This window comes from Thamnophis elegans, chromosome 8 (genome assembly GCF_009769535.1).
Source record: "Thamnophis elegans isolate rThaEle1 chromosome 8, rThaEle1.pri, whole genome shotgun sequence".
NCBI lineage: Eukaryota > Metazoa > Chordata > Lepidosauria > Squamata > Colubridae > Thamnophis > Thamnophis elegans.
Window position 1 is genome coordinate 64646327 of NC_045548.1, and position 18943 is coordinate 64665269.

Genomic DNA, 18943 nt, shown 5'->3' on the forward strand with positions numbered 1-18943 from the left:
GCCATGATGAGATGCCTTCCCCAAAGGGATTTTTCTTGTGGGAAAATTGTAACATGATAGAAGAGCAGTTATTAAATTATTCTGACTGCATTGCATCCTAGAATCGTTTGCATGAAAAACTTTGATATATATTATGTCAGGTGGCCAAGAATTGACTTGGCAAATGAAAAGAGTATTAAGACTGGGCTATTTGACATAATCTCTCCAAGGGCCCTGGAAAATAACCAAAATTATTTGATTAAGATTCCTTATTAACTTACAATATTTCAAGGAATGAACTTCCTAATTGCAGAAGACTGTCCTTCAAAACAAAAGAGATTTTAGTCATCTCACAACCATCGCTGCGCACCAAGACAACTAGACACAAGGACATTTTTTTCCAAACGCCATCACTCTGCTAAACAAATAATTCCCTCAACACTGTCAAACTATTCACTAAGGCTGCATTATTATTACTATTAGTCTTCTCATCGTTCCTATCACCTATCTCCTCCCACTTATGACTGTATAACTGTAACTGTGTTGCTTGCATCCTTACAATTTATACTGATATTGTTTCCTGATTGCTTATTTGTACCCTAAATGAATGGTTGCAAGTTAAGGATTACCTGAGATGGGTCTCTTATTCATATCAAAGAAACTTAAGGGTTTTACCTAGAGCAGTGTTTCTCAACCTTGGCAACTTGAAGATGTCTGGTTGAAGTCCAGGCATCTTCAAGTTGCCAGGGTTGAGAAACACTGACCTAGAGGGAGGCTTCAAAAATTTTAGCAAGGATTTGTCTGCCCAGTTGCTGGGTGGGTGTGGCCATGGTGGATGTGGCCTAGTCGGCCTTCTGTATCTTGCGGGGGGGTGTTTTTGCCCTCCCCAGGCTCCGGAGGCTTTCCTCGAGCCTCCGGTTGGGCAAATACGGCCTCCCTAGGCTCTGGAGGCCCATTTCCGGTCTTCCCAAATTTCCAATAGGCTAATTTTCCACCCTCCCCTAGCCTCCGCATGCACCCTGCACTTACCTGCCTCCAAAATGGGCCATGTGGGTACTCCTGGAAGGGGAGGGGCCAGCCAGGAGTGGGATTTGGGGATTCTCCGAACTGTACAGAATCTTAACTAGAGGTTCTCCTGAACCCCTGCAAACCCCCAGCAGTCCACCCCTGGTTTTACCTGAGCCCTCACAATTGCCTCCAAGAAAATGGCCAAGCACTTTTTAACAATTTTTTGGAAGTTTTTGGTTTTTAATCTGAAGTGAGGACTCTTCCTCTTTTGGTTGAATCAAATTGAATTAAATCAAATCTTTATTATGCCTATAGACCAGGCGTTTCTTCTCTATAGGTTGGTTGCTGGGGATTTCTCTTCGTTTTTGCTTTTAAAAACATGGAGGAGCAAAAAATATATTGCGTTTTAATTGGATACTGAATGTTGAAGTGGCTTGAATTGAATCACCGCACTTTGAAATCGGCAATTTAAATGAAATAAAGGCTGAATTTCACCAGTCTGTCATCTCTCTTATGCTCAGCCAAATTGGAATTGTCTACACCAACCTTGTCCAGATTTCATATAAGATTAGGTCTCTTTCTCAGCTTCTGCACGGAGATACTTTCTTTTTTTTTTTTTTTAATATATTTTTTATTATGTTTTCATTCTATACAATCACATATTCACTGTGCTTAATCAGGGCATATAACATTGAATAATAAACACGGCCCTCACTTATATAGAAAATGCCCTTTACAATACAAACCCAGTATACCACCTTGGCCCGCCATACACCCTCTTTCAACCCCCTCCAACTTTCATTCTTCCTTCTCACACACCCCTCTACGCCTACTTCCCCTCCCCTTCTTTCTAACCCTAATCCTATCACTCCCTCTAATCCATTCCCTCCCTCCCTTCTCCTCCTCCTCTCTCTCACCCTCTCCACCCTCCTTCTTCTTTCACTCGACTCTTTCCTTCGGTATCTATTACCTTCCAGTATATTCGGTTTGTTCTATTTTCGCACTAACATTGAAAAGCCACAGTATACAAATACAATCATGGCATTTAACACATATTGTATTTCCCCCCTCCCCCCTCCCCCCTCCCCCTAAATCCCCACCTCCCTTCCCTCCCCCCGACTTCCCAAAGACCATACGTGGTATAACTTTTGGACAATCACAGTCTGAAATATCTCTACATTGAACTCAGCTTCTTACTGTTACCCAAATTTTAAACAATTTAAATTGTTACTGATACTAAGCATAAGCTATCTGGAGTTTCTTAGTCCCATATTTACTTTTTATGTAATCAATCCATTTTTTCCAGTCTCGTTTATATCTCTCGTTTGAATGTTCTTTGAGATATGCTGAGATTTTGGCCATTTCGGCTAAGTTCATAACTTTCAAAGTCCATTCTTGAATTGTAGGTAAATCTTTCTTCTTCCAATACTGCGCCACCAAGAGTCTTGCTGCCGTTATTAAATACAGAACCAAATTAGTCTCTGCTGCTGTAAAGTCAATACATATACCCAGTAAAAACAACTGGGGGGTAAATTTTATCCTTCTTTTAAAGATGTTTTGCAGGATCCACCATATTTTTATCCAAAATGCCTTGACATTACGACATGCCCACCATATATGAAAATATGTAGCATCACAAGAACCACATCTCCAACATTTAGGTTGAACATTTGGATACATAGAGGCAAGCTTTTTAGGATCTAGGTGCCATCTATAAAACATCTTATAAAAATTTTCTCTCAAGTTTTGTGCTTGTGTAAATTTCACATTTCTTACCCAGATTCTTTCCCATGTTTCAAGTATTATTGGTTCCTCGATATTCTGAGCCCATTTTATCATACAATCCTTAATCAGTTCCGTTTCCGAATCCATCTGTATTAGTACATTATATATCCTCTTTATATGCATTGAGCTTTGATCTCTTATTTGTTTAAACAAATTATCCTCAACTTTTACAAAGCCAATTTTTTGATCTGTTTTCCACCTAGCCTGTAGTTGACCATACTGAAACCACGTTTGAACTACCTTCTCTTCTTTAAGTACCTCTAAAGATTTTAGTTGCATCACCCCTCTTTCTGAGATAAGAAGTTGTCTATAGGTGGTTCTATCGTGTTTTTGTTCTACATTCATATTTTCAATTGCATGTCTAGGAATTGCCCACATGGGCACTTTATCATTTAATTTATGTTGATATTTTTTCCAAACCCACAATAAAGCATTTCTTAAGATGTGATTTTTAAATTTCTTATCCATTTTTTTGTTAAATAACAGGTAAGCATGCCAACCATATAACAAGTCATATCCCTCGATATTCAAAATTCTGTCATTAGTTAGATGAATCCAGTCACTAATTGCAGATAATGCCACTGCGTCGTAGTATAATTTTAAGTTAGGTGATTTCAATCCTCCTCTTTCACGTGCATCTTGCATTATTTTCATCTTTACCCTCGGCTTCTTTCCTGCCCATACAAATTTGTTGATACCCTTCTGCCATTCTAAAAGATTCGCATCTCTTTTAAGTATTGGTAACATTTGAAAAAGAAATAAAAATTTTGGTAAAATGTTCATTTTTACTGCCGCTATTCTACCCAGCAGGACAAATGCAGTTTTTCCCACCTTTTCAACTCCAACTGTATACTATGCCAAAGTGGTTCATAATTATGCTTATATAATTTCCCATTTGAGATTAAAATATTAACTCCAAGATATTTAACTTTTTTAACTACCTCACATCTTAGCATCGCCCCCAGTTCTTCCTTCTGTTTGATAGTCATATTTATAGCTAATATTTTGGTTTTTCCTAGATTTATTTTAAATCCCGAGACTTGACCATATTGATTGATCGTATTCAATAATACCCTACTAGATTCCTGCGGTTGTTCCAATATTATAACCAGATCATCCGCAAATGCACGGACTCTATATTCTTGCTGTCTAATTTTAATCCCTTTTAGACCGCCCAAGCCCCGTATCTTATTCAACAGTATTTCCAAAGTTATAATAAACAATAATGGGGACAGAGGACAGCCCTGTCTTGTACCTTTTTCAATTTGAAAGGAGTCTGTCAGACTTCCATTGACAATGATCTGGGCTGTTTGCTGCTGATATATTGCACCAATTGACCGTAAAAAGCCATCTCCTATCTGCATTTTTTGCAATGTCTTCAGCAGGAATTGCCAATTAACTCGATCAAAGGCTTTCTCCGCATCCAAAAATATGAATGCGGCCGGGATTTGATTGTTCTTTCCCAGGTATTCTAAAGCGTTAATAATTAATCTAACGTTGTTCTTCATCTGTCTGCCCTGTATAAAACCAGTTTGATCGGTATGTATCAGTTGTTGAATTACCCCCATTAGCCTATTTGCTAATATTTTAGTAAAAATTTTATAATCTACATTGAGTAATGAAATAGGTCTATAATTTTTTGGTTGGGTAAGGTCTTGGTCTTCTTTGGGTATCAACGATATGAACGCAGTCTTCCACGAAGGGGGCACTTTCCCTCCCGATTGAATTTTATTGAATAGTTCTCTGAGGGGTTCTACCATTTCTAACTGTAAATTTTTATAATAAACAGCTGTTAAACCATCTGTGCCTGGTGCTTTCCCTAACTTTAATTGTTTAATTGCCTGCAAAATTTCCCCAGAGGTTATAGGTTGATTCAGCTTATGCCTATGTTCTTCTCTAACTAGGGGGATTTTCTCTTTATCTAGGTATTTGTCTATATCTCCGTCCTTAATTTTATCCCCTTTATACAACTCTGTAAAAAATTCCCGAAATACCTTTTGAATCTCTTCCTGTTGAAACACTTCCTTCCCTCTGTAACACAATTTGGATACATTTCGAGCTTTCCTTTTTTTTCTAATCTGATAAGCCAACCACCTACCGGGTTTATTTGCATTGCAGAAAGTATTATGTTTAGCATATAATAAACTGGTGGCTACCTGGTCAGAGATCAGCATATCAAACTGAGATTTTAATATAGCAATTGTTTCCCTAATCTTTGTATCTCCTGGATTCAATGTTAATTCTGACTCTTTCCCTTTAATTTCCTCTTCCAATTCTTTTCGTTTTTGCCCTTGTTTGTGTCTATGTATTTTGTTTATATTTATTAATACTCCTCTCATATACGCTTTGCTTGCATCCCATACATATTCCAAAGATGTACCCTTATTCATATTGAGAACAAAATATTCCGATAGCAATTTTTTACAATCATTAACATACTTTTCATATCTAAATAAGTTTTCATTCAACCTCCAGGACCTTCTTGCCTGGGCTACCCTTCCCAATTCCATCCAGACTGGATTATGATCTGAAAGAACTCTCGCCATAATCTTTGTCTTCTTCACCCTACAAAGTAAATCATTTGTAATTAGTATAAAATCAATCCTTGAAAGAGATTGATGTCTGTTGGAAAAAAAGGTAAAGTCATATTCTTCTGCATGCCTCTCGCGCCAAGCGTCTCGCAATTCAAAGTCGTCCAGCATGTCAAAAAATGGTTTGGGTAACTTAGCTCGAAATTTGGTGTTCGGGCGAGCTGTCTTCTTATCTCTTTTGGTGTCGATCACGCCATTCCAGTCACCCAATAATATACAAGACTCAAAGTCCCACTGTACTAATTTAGCATGGAGATTTCTATAAAATCCATCTTGTTGTTGATTAGGAGCATAAATTCCCAAAAGTAACGTCTTTTTCCCTTCTAAGATTAAATCTAATGCAATATATCTTCCAAAGGGATCTGCTTCAATTAGCTCAGCTTTAATGTCTTTTCTTAAGTATACTACTATGCCATTTTTCTTTTCCATGGCTGAGGTCGCAAAATGTTGGCCCAGTTTGGGGTTAAACAAATATTTTTGATCGGTTGATTTGATATGAGTTTCTTGCAAACAAATTATGTCATTCTTAAACTGTTTGAGATAATGAAATATTTTCTTTCTTTTCTGTGGAGAGTTCAGTCCGTTAACATTCCATGTCAAAATCTTAGTTGTCATTTTTGGTTGCCTGAAGCTTTTTTAGAGCCTCCCGCAAGGCCTGTCTCACCTTTGGTTTGGCTCCTCCCACAGCTTCTGAGCTTGTTGCAGTAGCTCCTTGATCAGTGGCCAACGATTGTTGAGATTGTTGCATAGTAGCTTGTTTATCCGTTTGTCTGGTGGTCTTACGATTGGATCTTTTTTCCTTGACTCCTTGCCCTTCCGGGAGAGGGAGATGATACATTTTATCTGATGGTTGTGTGGTTTGCTGTTTATCTTGTTCGTCTCGTGGTTTTTCACCATATCCCGAAGGTTCAGGGTATCCCATCTTCAGAATCTTATGATAGAAATCACGAGCTTTCCATACAGAACTGAGACGATATCTTTGTTTGTCCATTGTAACTATAATACCGAATGGGGCATCCCATCTGTACTGTATCTGACGCTTTCTGAGCTCTTCCACCAGAAAAGCATAATCTCTTCTGGCTCTTAGCATCTGAGGTGGTATTTCTTTCAAAACAATCAGGTCCTGTCCACCAATTTGAAGCTTAGTATTATAAGACTCTTGTAATATCATATTTCTAGATTCTCTTGTAACAAAGTATATTACCACATCTCGGGGAAGTTGCCTTTGTTTTGCCGCCCATGAGTTAACACGAAAAGTCTTGTCAATCTGCCAATCAAAATTGGATCCCGGTTTTCCCACCAGACGGTCAAAAGCTTCAGAAAACATTTGCTTTAAGTTCTCCTGCTTTTCTTCACGCAGCCCCCTCACTCTTAATGCAAGCTCCATCTGCTTATACTGTATCATAATAATTTGTTTTTCAGCATTATCAATTTTTTGTTCCACCACTTCAGTTTTGGATATCAGGTTAGTTTTAGCTTCATTGAGAATTTCTAAATTATCTTCCATTCCAGAAATATATTCTGTTATCACATTTACAATTCCCATCATATTATCATTCATTTTAGTGACCCTAGTATCAAATTTGTCATATAGAACTTCCATCTCATTCCTTATTTCATCTTTGAAATCTTTAAGCATTTCTAGATTCTGTTCTCTGAATTCTTTAAACATTTCTAAGTTCTGTTCTCTGGATTCTTTGAACATTTCCAGAAAAAATTCTTTTGTTAGTACGTCTCCACTAGGGGGCATAGATGGTGGGGGCTGCAACTTTGTGCCAGGTATGGGAGACGTTTTCGGAGGTAATTTCACAGAGGTTGATTTGGATGCCATTATATTTTGGTTTTAATTATTTATTCTAAATTGCTAATCCACTGTGCTATGTGGAGAAAAAGAAATTCCTCCCCCACCTTTTTTTTCTTCTTCTTTTTTTACAAAGGGTTTTACGGAGGATTTCAAAAGAGAAAGTCCGTTTGGAATGTTTGGAATGTCTCTGTATCAACAACAAAGAGTCTTTGAAAGCTTTAAGGGAGTAGCTCTAATTAAATTATAAGAGGTTGTTTCTTTGATTCTGTAGCAGGAAGCCGGAGATAACAAATGCAGAAGCTGTAAACGCCATTTTGAAGACAATTAAACAAAAGAGGTTTTTATAACATTGAAGCTGGTATTTCAGATAGAGAAAGGTTTTAAAGTTCACAAGTTTGGTCTTTGCTCGTATTGATTTTTAATAGTCTGTTTTCTAAAGATTGTCCTAAGGGGGAGGGGTTCCTGTCTTGTGCTGTAAATAACAGCTGCGAAGTTCAGGTCGGAGTTGAATGACTCAGCTTTGGTTTGATCCTCCCCCTCCGTCCACAGCCCACAAAGAAACAAACTGTGAACTTCAAAGAAGATTCTTATCAGCTGAGATTCCTCACTGCTTTTTTCTTGTCTGAAAAAAGAGTTATCTTCTTGATATTGAGTAGATAACGAACCTGAACTCTGGGGGCAGCTCTGTTAAGCTGCCGACGGCGACAGGCCACTCCCTGGAAGCCCACGGAGATACTTTCTATATTTGACATGTAAAAGTTATTCCATTGAAGTTCATGATCAAACATCTTCCAAATTTGCTGGGTTTAAGATGCATGTATTTTTTTTTAAAAAAAGGGAAGTGTTTTTATGTAAGAACTCATGAGAAAAATATTTGTGGCATGGGACTAGGGGGGAAAGTCTGAAAGGAATACACAAATATAGTTTATGTGAATATTGTAGGTTTGTTAAACTCAAGATCTTATTTCACCAACATAACTAGATTGCTCTTTTCATAATATTCACTGTGGGTTCCTTTGAATAATAACTGGTTAATCTTTCTTTGTATATTTTTAGAAGCTCTGCTTAAATATTTGTAACATGAACCATCATAATCGTTGCTCTGACGATTATTCAATTTGCATTCACTTTTCATAAGAGAATGCAAATCTCAATTTCATATCTCGAGGCAGAAAATAATAATACTAAAACAAAATAAATTATAACACTGTCAGAACACAGCAGTCTGATAAGGCAGCAGTGGGCACCACGCAACCTACAAGCAGGGGTGGGATTGAAAAATGTGAGCAACCGGTTCTCTGCCTGGTTGCTGGGTTGGAGTGGCCATGGTGGGAGTGGCCTACTTGGCCTCCTGCACCACGGTGGGGATGATGGGGGTGTTTTTGCCCTCCCGAGGCTCCAGAGGTTTTCCTTGAGCTTCCAGGAGGGCAAAAACGGCCTCCTCGAGGCTCCAGAGGCCCTTCAGAGGCCAAAAACAGGCCAATTTGTGGACTTCCAGTACTTCTGGTATGCCCATTTTTTCACCCTCCATAGGCTCCAGAGGTTTTTCCCAAGCCTCCAGAAGGGTTAAAACGGGCCCATTTCTAGACTTCCAGGAGGTCCATTTTTCGCCCTCCCAGAGCCTCCATACAGGCCCTGGACTTACTTGGTATGATGAATAGGCCACAGGGAGACTCCTGGGAGGGGAGATGCAGGGTGGGTGGGGCCAGCCAGTCCTTGCAACAACTAGTTCGGCGAACCAGTGCGAACCAGCTGAATCCCACCCCTGCCTACAAGCCATAGGAAGTCTGTCTCTATGGTGCCTATCTCTGTGGTAGAATCTCCAACTAGACTGGAAGGAGGTGTCAAGAGAGGCCTGTGATTAGAATCTTTGCACTGCAGTAAGTGGCACAAGCCAGAGCTCTCCCAGAATCCTTAAAGGCTTATCTTGCTGTTCCCAAGGGAATGCAGTCAGTCTGGTGAGATTCTCGTAACACAGTTGACTAGCAATAAAACTTCTGTTGAGACTCTTCACCAGTGGCTCTGGCTGCTCTTGCCTGACGTTATTCTTGCCATGCTGACTACATTTATTTGGGAACCATAAGAGAAGCCTTCAAGGGTTCTGAGGGAGTCCCAACCTGTGCCACTTACTGCAGTGCAGAGACTCCAAACTGGAGTCCCCATTAACATTGTTGGAAGAAGAATCCAGATCCAGTTCCAAGCCAGGAATAAAATGGAGGCTGATTGGAAAGTAAGATTCTGTTTATTGCTAACAGAACCAATATACGCACAGCGTGGAGTTCTGGGACAGCTGACAAAATGGAGTTGAGAGTGGGTGGGATTTATACCTTTGTTGAGCTTTGTATTTGAGCTTCCTGTTCCTGTTCAAGAACATGTCCTTTAATATTCTAATGGCTGTTGTCAGATTCCTATGTGGTCATGACCAGTGGTGGTATTCAGACTGTTCGGACTGGTTCAGGTGAATCAGTAGTGGCACCTGCCCGGCTCTATGTCGTCCTTTTTAACTACATTTTCTAAACTGTACGCATGCATGCAAGCTGCATGCGTGAGCAAAGCACATATGCGGAAGACCACGCACATGTGCTCACAATTTCAGTGCTGGGCAAACCGGTGGTAAAATTATGTGAAACTCATGACCCATGTCTGGTCATGACTGGCTCTCTAGGCAGAAAGGGAAATGCAGGGGTGTTTCTCTGAGTTAAACTTGCCAACCTAATTGCTTATCTGGAGTTTCTGTCTGGCCCAGTCTTTCTGAATGGATTACCAATTCTGCATTTTTAAATCAATTTCTGCTTGGGGCAGGGAAACTGGGGCTGTTTTCTGCCTCCCTCAAGATTATTTTTTTCATTTCTCCTTTAGGGGAGATGTTCTAGCCTGGCTTTTTAATATCCCCCAAACTATTTCATTTTCTAGGAGGATGGGTGGGAGCTGACTCTCTACAACCCCGTTTCCAGTCCTGCTGGAGATTTTATAACAATTTAGCGGCATTAATTTTTGGAAACTTGTCCTTTTATATTTTTAGCAAAACAAACATTAATCACTACTCAAAATATCTGCTCCCTGAAAGGAAAAATATGCCCACCCTGATCCCCTCCAATGATATTGCTGCAGAACCAAGAAGTCCCTAGAATCCTTAATTAGAAGATGGTGTGGTGGTTAGAGTGCAGTGCTGCAGGTGACTTCAGCTGACTGCTAGCTGTAGTTCAACAGTTCAAATCTCACCGGCTCAAGGTTGACCCATCCTTCCATGCTTCCGAGATGGGTAAAATAAGGGCCCAGATTGTTGAGGAAAATATGCTGACTCTGTAAAACCTTTTAGAGAGGGCTTAAAAGCACTATGAAGCAGTATATAAGTCTAAGTGCTATTGCTATTGCTAATTATGCTCCCAAAATGCATAAAAAGTTGCCTATCCCTTCAATAAAGTCCTAGTAAAAATATTCCTGGCTTGTTACAGGCCCCGAACTCAGATTATAGTTTTATTTTCTTCACCTATAGTAACCATGGTGGAGTGGATGGTGCACATATCTTACTACAACGAATAATGACCGAGTGTGAGTAAAACTTTGCTTGCGCCAAAGAACTCGATGTTTGTATCTTTAAATCTGTTGAAGAACTCCACCGTTTAGAAAACAGACATGAGTAAATACCACAACACGTGGAAGTTGCTAAAAAGTTACAGGAGGTTGACTCACTCTGTTCTATGTTGTGCTCCAATTAAAAGACTATAATTTGGCTGAGCTGCAGCCATCTCCGTGGTTACCTTTAGCTTGATGGCTTGTTTTGAAGCAGCAGCGAAAGTTTACCCCAACGGCCTACGATCCTCGGTCACGCCTCAAGGGCCGTGTGCTCTCAACATTGATTTCTTTGCTCAGTGATTCATACAGGTGACTAACTCCAGTGTCTGTCTAGAGCACAGGTTCATTCTTGGTGTTGTTACTGTCAATACCGTGGATTTTAAGGAAACAAGTGATGGTGCGTAGTCTGGGAACTATTTTATATATGTTTGGGCCATTTTTTAATAGCTTGTTTACAACCTTATCCAGAGCCTTCCAAATTGTAGAAGTGCTGATTCCCATCACTCTGACTAGCCCTGATAGATGGGGATGATGGGAACTGTTTGGAGAAATCTGGAATATGCTATCTTGAGAAAAGTAGGATTAGCACTGTGAGGGCTGTCACGTCTAGTTGCAAAAATATCTGTATATAATAAAAATTTTCATTCTTTGCTGTCGTGCAAGGATCAGCTGGCTTTTAATTGCCCAGACACAGCAGCCATAAACCATGACAATCTGGCTGAAGCCACATTATCACATTTTCAGTGCTTCCTGGTGGGAATAGTTTAGAGTTTAGCTGCTCACGTGATTACTATTTGTATTATGAGTGCTTTTTAATCCTTTCATTGGTCAAGCACAAAGCAGTTTACAAGTAAGTCTTCTTTGTTGTACCACAGGGTAGCTGTTTTTTTCCCCCACTCAGTCACACAACGACATCTTAATATGCTTTCTATACAGCTTCTTAGAAAACATATCAAGATGTCATTGTGTGACTGAGGGAGGGGTGATCATTTTTTGATATACTTTCTATTCAGCTTCTTCCACAGTGACACGGTGGCTCAGTGGCGAAGATGCTCAGCTTGTTGATCAGAAAGGTTGGCAGTTCAGTGGTTCCGAATCCCTAGTGCCACATAATGGATTGAGCTCCTGTTTCTTGTCCCAGCTTCTGCCAACCTAGCAGTTCAAAAGCATGTAAAAATGCAAGTGGAAAAATAGGAACCATTTTCGTGGGAAGATAACAGCGTTCCGTGTGCCTTCGCCGTTTAGTGATGACAGCCACAGAACCATGGAGACGTCTTCAGACAGCGCTGGCTCTTTGGCTTTGAAACAGAGATGAGTACCTCTCCCTAGAGTCAGGAACGACTAGCACATATGTGCGAGGGGAACCTTTACCTTTACAGCTTCTTGGATATTGCCTCATCAGTAATTTCGGGATGCTGCATCTGAAAGCATTTCCACACAAATACACACACACACACTCACACACACACAAATGCTTTTTGTGGTTCACTAACGTATCTTCATTGTTCATTTTTTTTAGCAGATTTTTTTATTTTTTTCCCTTCTACACCACCTTACAGTCATTACATCAACATTGTTATGTCATCATAGCTGTACATGTATATAATATTTCGCTTCTATATTTACATACTTTTTACACAGTTCTACATATATTTATATATATTGTTTTTTGGCTTGATTAATTTTATTCTTGTTTTGCAGCCATTTGTACCAATTGTTCCAAATTTCATAATATTCCGACTCTTCTTTATCTTTTAATTTCAGTGTTAATTTGTCTATCTCTGCACAATCCAAAGTTTTGTTTTTTTCATTGTTCATTGAGAGAGATTTTATTGATGTTAAGTCCTTACCTTCATGTTCAAACTTTCTGAAGTTAATCCACCAATCTGACATGGCAGGAGGCTGTTCTGCTTTTCTCCTTTGGTCAAGTGAGGAATTTGCCCATCATTCTAATATTTCCCCTTCCTCACTACAACCCCAGTTAAATTTAGCTTAAAGGTAAAGGTTTTCTCTGTCCAGATATTCCCAGGGCAGTGTTCATCTCCAATTGGTAGCTGATGGAGCCAACTTTGTCTGAACACATTTTTGTGTTCCTGTGGCCAGCCCGCCTATACACTGAGGTGCACGGCACGCTGTTACCTCCCCACCAAAGTGGTTCCTATTCTACTCGCATTTGCATTATAGGTGGATTGCTGCCGGTTCAGCCTGGTTCAGCCGAACCAGTAGTGGCAGCAGCGGGAGGCTCCGCCCACCTGCCTGGACGCTCCTGGGCATGTACAGAAGCGTTGCGATCACAATTATGATCAAACTAGTAGTAAACTAGTTAGCAACCCACCAGTGATTTGCATGCTTTCGAACTGCTCGGTGGACAGGAGCTGAGGCAGGTAATGGGAACTCGCCCCATCATGCAGTGCTCGGGTCTCAAACCCAGGCTGCCAACTTTCCAGCTGACAAACTCAGCGTCTTTAAACACTGGGCCATTGTGCCCCCTTACAATAGGCAAATAATTGTTGGGAAAAATAAACAGGAATGGGTAGCTTTCAATTCCTTTCAGTTGTGGATTGTGTGGTTGCCTCCTCATTCATTCCCCAATGAGTGATCAATCAATTTTGTACCCTCCTCATTCACAAACTGTGATGATGGCAACTTAATACAACACATGTTTTACCACTAGCCTCCTTGATCTCTTGCAAACACCAAAGTAGATACAGTTGGTCCTCAACTTACGACCACAATTAAGCCCAAAATTTCTGTCGCTGTGTGAGGAGAATCTTTGCCCCATTTTACGAATTTTCTTGCCATGGTTTGATCGTCTCAAAGCAAGAAGTTAAGAGTCAACAAAATATGGGAGCCAAAATATTGTGATTAATTAACAGTGATTTATTAACAGTGATCTGTGTGTATGTGTGTGTTTATATGCACCTTAAAATGCTACCACAGAGGATAAAAGCAACCTGTTCCCAAGGAACCAGTCACTACTAATTAAGTCTGCATTAATGATCCCAAGAATGCCTGTCAGCCATGTGCTGTGTTGTGTTGTGTTATGCTGTGGTAGGTATCCCATTGCCCACACATGCTGAGAAAGACTCTGTGGGTTGTTACTCATAGTGGTTGCAGTGAATACTCCTTGGAGGGGAACACATAAACATGTCTAAGAAATTCTTCTGGGGGCTGAAAACATTCTTCTGCTGTGGTTATTTATGAAGAACGCAAGAGAGCAACAGTAGTTGGTTCCTGTTGATGTGAGGTAACAATCAAAGTCCATGTTGGGTGAATATCAGCACTCGACAGAAATTGGTTTAGCATGCTAACATGGAGGTTTTACATTGAGCTGACGTATGTGGGCATTGCTTTGGGACAACTGAGGAAAAAATCCAAACCCCAAAATGTACTGTATTTTTCAGAGTATAAGACTCCTTCAGAGTATAAGACCTTTTCCCTCAAAAAAGAGGCTGAAAATCTGGGTGCGTCTTATACACTGAATACAGCATTTTTTGCTCCCGAAACACCACCCCCTTCACCAAAATGGTTGTGCAGAGCCTATAGGAGGATTTCAGAATACTCCTGGGGCTGGGGAGGGCAAAAATGAGCAAACAATGGGCCATTTTTTGCTCAATTCCCCCCCCCACAGCCCCCAGGAGCACTTTATAAGCCTCCTAAAGGCTATCCATGCCCTTTTTTTTTACAAAAACTGGGGCCATTTTTGCAAAAAATGGGCTGTTTTTTGCTCATTCTCCCCCCCCCCCAGCACTCTACAAGCTCCTAAAGGCTATTCATGCTCCCCCTTTTTAAAAAAAAAACCAGGCCTGTTTTTGAGAAAAACAAGCCGTTTTAGGGAGGTTTGCCGAGTGCAAAAACTTGTTTTTTAAATTTGCCTCTTCAAAACCTTGCTGTCTCCAAGCCTTCCAGCTGATCTTCTTTTTTTGCCCTGAACAGGTGGAAAGCAGGTTAGTGGAGTGGGGAGGGAATGGGGATTTTGCAGTATCCTTCCCCTGCCATGCCCACAAAGCCACACCCACAAAGCCACGCTCCCAGAACCAATAGTAAAAAAAATAATTAAATCCCACCACTGGTTTATTTGTTCAAAAGGAACTGTTACCTCCCAGAAGCTGGGAGTCTTAACTCTGCCAGACTATAGGTAGTCCTTGATTTATGACCACAATTGAGCCCAACATTTCTGTTGCTAAGCAAGGCAATTGTTAAGTGAATATTGCCCCAGTTTACAACATCGTAGGACCTTTCTTGGCACGATGTTAGGTGAGTCACTTGAGTTAGCAACATGGTTGAAAGCGGAATCTGACTTCCCTTTTGATTTTGCTTGTCAGAAGATCATAGAACAGGGGTGGGTTTCTCCCAGTGTTACTGCCGGTTCACTGCATACTGCCGTTTTGCTATGCGCCTATGCGCAGTTGCTGAGAAATTAAAAGCGAAGTAAAAACCATGCCGGCAACGGAACCGGTTTGTGGGTGTGGCCAACCTGCTGTCCTACTGGTTCAGCGACCCAATTGCAATTTTCACTATCAGTTCACCCGAACCGGTGCCAACAGGTAGCAACCCACCCCTGTCGAAGGCGATCAGATGACCCAAGGACACTGAAACTGTAATGAATAGATGCCAGTTGCCACACATCCTAATTTTGACCATGTGATCATGGGAATGCAGCAATGGTCGTAAGTGTGACAAATAAGCCATTTTTTTCCAGTGATGTCTATGGAGAGTCTCAGTCATCCAGGTCATGATTGTCCCAAAGGTGCTTTTCCAAGAGGTTGCAAAAGGTGATGAGTCCAGACCTCTGCAGCCATCATAAATACATGCTGGTAACCAAATACCCAAATCTTGATCACATGACCATGAGGATGCTGCAATGGTCATTAGGGGGACGACCGGTTATAAGTCACTTTTTTTAAGTGCCATTCTAAATTTGAATGATCGGTAAATGAATAGTTGCATACCGAGGACTGTGTGACTCTGATCCTCTAAGTTTCAAAACTGAATAAAAATATAGTTTAAAAAACCCAAGAGATTTGTAAAAAAAAAAAACACCACCCAAAATAACATAGAATAATATAGCAGGCAACACAGCCAAGGCAGTGGTGGGTTTCAAAAATTATTGGAACCTACTCTGTGGGCATGGCCTCCTTTGTGGGAGTGGCTTGCCACCCATGTGACCAGATGGGAGTGGCTTGCCACCCATATGATTGGATATGAAATTATGAATTAGTACTTAGAAGCAATCGTAAAGCAAGATATGGAATTAAAACCAGAAATATTTTGTTGGCTATTTGAAAGGGAGTATAATATATATTTAATTTTACACATGTTAGCAGCTGCTGGAATTGTGTGGAAAAACAGAGATATGTAAATGAATAAATATTACAATGTGCAGGAATAAATAAATTGACAATTAAAATCAAGAAGGCTTTGAATACTTTTTCATATGGGATTGGTTTTAGCAATTGCCAACTAACAGAAACAGAAATTAGAAATCCAAAAGTATGAAAGAAAACACCAATTATGTAAGGAAAGGTCCCTAAAATGTATAAGGAAATATTACTAGATCATTATTAATATAACTGCAGGACATTACACACACACACACACACACACCAGTGGTGGGTTTCAAAAAAATTTGGAACCTCTTCTGTAGGTGTGGCCTGCTTTCCGGGTCCACTGGTGGAACCTCTTCTAACCAGTTTGGTAGATTTGATGAACCGGTTCTACCGAATAGGTGCGAACTGGCAGGAACTCACCTCTGATCCAAGGTCAAGAAACAGTGTCAGCCTCTACTTCGCTTGCTTGCTATCAGCTGCCATAGAAACGGAGAGGGAGGGAGCTTGGGGTATTTGGGATGGGAAACTTATGGTGCTGGAGGGAGTTATCAGGAGGGAGTTTGGTTCTCACCATCTTCTGCGCATGCTGATGGCCTGTGTTTGGACTTGGTCAAGGTCAACCGTCTCTGCATACCAACTGAATGAAGATGCACCCCACATGACACCTTTGGGAGTTGCAGATTGGTCATTGGGTTGGGGGGATTGGGGGGGAGGGTGCTGGGTAAACATTTGATATGTACATGCTTGTGCCTTTTTGGCTCAGATCTTGCTTTACTTTTGCTGCTCTCTTTTCATAACCAGTAAAAGAACCTTTAATTCCACAAACCATGGAGTTGGGAGTTTTCTTTCTTGGTTATTGAGGGAGGCACACATGACAAACAAGCTCATCCGTACCATCAGGAATCCAAGCTTGATGGCAAAATCAAGTTTTCAATGTCTTGTGAAAGGCCAGCAGCATCAGAACAAGTAATGAGAATGATGTTCCAGAGTACAGAGCTATGGCAGAAAGGTTCTCTTCTTAGACTCTGCCCAATGACACTCCTTCATGGACAAGGCTCAGAACATGCCTCTGTCAGAGTTTGTTGCAGAAATCACGTTCAGAAAGCACACACAGATAACTGATACAGCAGGATTCATTTAGCTTCTTTATATACATAATAACAGATGAATAAATGTACAATACCAACAGATTCTTCCAACATGATAGAGAGTTACAAGCAAAACACAGGCAGAGGAGAAATTGGTTTCCAGTTTCCAATTCAGAGAGCAGATTAGATTAGTTCTCTTGCACAGACTCAGAGTTACATAGGTAAGCCACGCCCAGGCTCTGAGCTGCCTGGCATGGCTCTCAGTCACCAAATAGTTCCCATTGGCTGTCTCGGTTGCCATGCCTATACATTGGCTGCAGAGGTGGGTTTCTGCCGGTTCAGCTCGGATCGGGCAAACCGGTAGTGGTGGTGATGGAAGGCTCTGCCCACCCGCCCAGATACTTCTGCGTGTGTACAGAAGCATCGGGCACGAGCGAACCGGTAGGGGAAAAAAATGGAAACCCACCACTGATTGGCTAACCTTATTACCATGTCCTATTCCAGTTGATGAATATTCTGACAACCTCTTGCACTCAAATTCACAGGGCTGGTAGAGAAACACTCTGTACATTTGTAGCCTCGCTCAATGGTTCTCAATCTATGGTCCCCAGACCCTTGGGGGGGGACATGATGTCATCACAGGGGGGGGGGTCCGTGAAGGCTTGAAGAAATATTATGACTTAAATCTTAAGTCTTGGGAGTCCGTGGCTACAGACAATGGCCACAAAATATATTTAAAGCGGCTCCATGGCGAAGTAAAGGTTGAGAACCATTGCTGTGGCTCAAAGTTATAATGATATAACCCTGTTAGGGGTTTAGGGGATATACATGGACATCCAATATGGGGAAAATATTTGTGTCTATTGAATATACAAGCTTGCTCACAATTCAGTGTCCCCATGTACAGTCTCCAACTCAGCAGAAACTACCTTCGGGCGAAAGATCCTGCCCTTAAAGCTTGCAATTACCCTATGAATCACTCAGCTATGTTGCTTCATAGTTACAGAAAGTCGGGGTTAGTTGAACGAGAGAACAAACTCTTTTGGGGCTAACTGTATGCGTCATTACCATTGGGTCATTCTCCCCTCTTGGATGTCTGCAGCAAGCCATAGTTTGGTCAGAGTGAAATCCATCTGAAATCCTGCCTTTTGCTTACTTGCAAGTGATGCTGCAATTCCAGCACCACGAGGAGCAGAGTTTGTTGACATCACAATGTGTGTTTTTCACTCACCTCCCCACCCCACCCCGTTGCTCTCCTGCAGACGTGTTCTCATTTAACCCCGTTCCTCTGTGCCAGCATGTCAATCATGTGTCTTTCCCGGCTGTTAGCATAGTGCTGCGTCCTTCCTTCTCTTTCTTTGCTGCCTAGGATGAGGTGACCAGCCTTTAAGTGTGGCCGGCAAGCGTGATCAGAGACGATGCCATGCTGCAAATCTTTTCCAAGCTAATAAAATAGAAGCAAAAGAAATAAATGGGGTAAAATATTTGGATCAGCACCGTTAAGACAAACTGAACTACTGTAGCTTTGCTTCCACAAATTGTGGTTGCAACTGCAAGAGGGAAGTTGGAGTCTTAGTGGACAATCACTTAAATGTGAGCCAGTAGTGTGTGGTGGCAGCCAAAAAAGCCAATACAATCCTAGGCTACATTAACAGAGGGATAGAATCAAGATTATGCAAGGTGTTGATACCACTTTTAATGCCTTGGCAAGACCACACTTGCAATATTGCATCCTGTTTTAAACAGCAACCAATCACATTTTACAGTATGGTTTAAAGAAAC

The 18943-nt window shown here is 41.0% G+C and overlaps 1 long non-coding RNA gene across 2 annotated transcripts in view; it reads right to left on the bottom strand.

Moving 5' to 3' along the window:
• Window positions 1–17205: 17205 nt before the first annotated feature.
• Window positions 17206–18943, bottom strand: part of LOC116512240 — a 62041-nt gene continuing 60303 nt past the window's right edge. For both annotated transcript variants that reach the window (XR_004255858.1, XR_004255859.1), the window contains one exon: window positions 17206–18605. This is a non-coding gene — a long non-coding RNA (uncharacterized LOC116512240). The remainder of the gene's footprint in view (window positions 18606–18943) is intronic.